The sequence below is a fragment of the Cornus florida genome, unplaced genomic scaffold (genome assembly GCF_030987335.1).
Source record: "Cornus florida cultivar Cherokee Brave unplaced genomic scaffold, ASM3098733v1 CherokeeBrave_3.0.0_Hap2_scaffold_2, whole genome shotgun sequence".
Taxonomy (NCBI): Eukaryota; Viridiplantae; Streptophyta; class Magnoliopsida; order Cornales; family Cornaceae; genus Cornus; species Cornus florida.
Genome location: NW_026775693.1, coordinates 442501 through 445000, shown reverse-complemented (window position 1 = coordinate 445000; position 2500 = coordinate 442501).

The window sequence follows — 2500 nt, the reverse complement described above, 5'->3', positions numbered from 1 at the left end:
TGCCCATTACGACTCCTCGCCCGCACGCTCGTGCACCCCGACGTGCACGTGGGCATCGTATGCTAAAAAATGAAGTTTGGAGTTTGGGTTCGGAAATTTTATGGGAGCTTCCTAGAAGACTAAGAAGTGCTTTGCTCGAGACGGATTTCGATTTGGAGGTCCCCCGGGTTAATTTTACCCATTATGACTCCTCGCCCGCACGCTCGTGCACCCCGACGTGCACGTGGGCATGGTATGCTAAAATTGAAGTTTGGAGTTTGGGTTTGAAAATTTTATGGGAGCTTCCTAGAAGCCTAAGAAATGCTTTGCTCGAGACGGATTTCGATTTGGAGGTCCCCCGAGTTAAGTTTGCCCTTTATGACTCCTCGCCCGCATGCTCGTGCACACCGGCGTGCACGTGGGCATCGTATGCTAAAAAATGAAGTTTGGAGTTTGGGTTCAGAAATCTTATGGGAGCTTCCTAGAAGCCTAAGAAATGCTTTGCTCGAGACGGATTTCGATTTATATTTCCGCCGTGTTAATTTTGCCAATTACGGCTCCTCGCGCGCACGCTCAAGCACCCCGACGTGCACACCGGCGCGCACGTGGGCATCGTATGCTAAAAAATGAAGTTTGGAGTTTGGGTTTGAAAATTTTACGGGAACTTCCTAGAAGCCTAAGAAATGCTTTGCTCGAGACGGATTTCGATTTGGAGGTCCCCCGAGTTAATTTTGCCCATTACGACTCCTCGCCCGCACGCTCGTGCACCCCGGCGTGCACGTGGGCATCGTATGCTAAAAAATGAAGTTTGGAGTTTGGGTTCGGAAATTTTATGGGAGCTTCCTAGAAGACTAAGAAATGCTTTGCTCGAGACGGATTTTGATTTGGAGATCCCACGCGTTAGTTTTTGCCCATTATGACTCCTCGCCCGCACGCTCAAGCACCCCGGCGTGCACGTGGGCATCGTATGCTAAAAAATGAAGTTTGGAGTTTGGGTTCGGAAATTTTATGGGAGCTTCCTAGAAGCCTAAGAAGTGTTTTGCTCGAGACGGATTTCGATTTGGAGGTCCCCCGAGTTAGTTTTGCCCATTATGACTCCTCCCCCGCACGCTCAAGCACCCCCGCGTGCACGGGGGCATTGTATGCTAAAAAATGAAGTTTGGAGTTTGGGTTTGGAAATTTTATGGGAGCTTCCTAGAAGCCTAAGAAGTGCTTTGCTCGAGACGGATTTCGATTTGGAGGTCCCCCGAGTTAATTTTGCCCATTATGACTCCTCGCCCGCACGCTTAAGCACCCCCGCGTGCACGTGGGCATTGTGTGCTAAAAAATGAAGTTTGGAGTTTGGGTTTGTAAATTTGATGGGAGCTTCCTAGAAGCCTAAGAAGTGCTTTGCTCGAGACGGATTTCGATTTGAAGGTCCCCCGTGTTAATTTTGCCCATTACGGCTCCTCGCCCGCACGCTCAAGCACCCCGGCGTGCACGTGGGCATTGTATGCTAAAAAATAAAGTTTGGAGTTTGGGTTTGGAAGTTTTATGGGAGCTTCCTAGAAGCTTAAGAAGTGTTTTGCTCGAGACGGATTTCGATTTGGAGGTCCCCCGAGCCAATGTTGCCCATTATGGCTCCTCTCCCGCATGCTCAAGCACCCCTGCGTGCACGTGGGCATTGTATGCTAAAAAATAAAGTTTGGAGTTTGGGTTTGGAAGTTTTATGGGAGCTTTCTAGAAGCTTAAGAAGTGTTTTGCTCGAGACGGATTTCGATTTGGAGGTCCCCCGAGTCAATGTTGCCCATTATGGCTCCTCGCCCGCACGCTCAAGCACCCCGGCGTGCACGTGGGCATTGTATGCTAAAAAATAAAGTTTGGAGTTTGGGTTTGGAAGTTTTATGGGAGCTTCCTAGAAGCTTAAGAAGTGTTTTGCTCGAGACGGATTTCGATTTGGAGGTCCCCCGAGTCAATGTTGCCCATTATGGCTCCTCTCCCGCATGCTCAAGCACCCCTGCGTGCACACCGGCGTGCACGTGGGCATTGTAGGCTAAAAAATGAAGTTTGGAGTTTGGGTTTGGAAATTTTATGGGAGCTTCCTTGAAGCCTAAGAAGTGTTTTGCTCGAAACGGAATTCGATTTGGAGGTCCCCCGAGTCAATTTTGCCCATTACGACTCCTCGCTCGCATGCAATATCTACTCCTGTCAGAGCTGTGGTTTTACTTAAGACTACTATAGGGGGGGGGGAGTTCTCAGCACCAAGAGCTGCAAGTAAGGCCATTGCTTGCTTTGCAGTCTCGATTGCTCTACTAGTGAATAGTAGATGTCTTGGTTAGCTTGGAACGAAAAAAAAAATTTTTTGGGGAAAAAAAAAAAAAAAAAGTTTTTGTGAAAAAAAATTTTTCGAAAAAAAAAAAAAAAAAAAAAAATTTTTTGGATGCCTCGGTCTTCTATTTGTTTTGCTTGGGTAGATTAGGAAAAAAAAAAAAAAAAATTTTTTTGTTGGATGCCTCGGTCTTCATATTCTTTCTCGGCTATT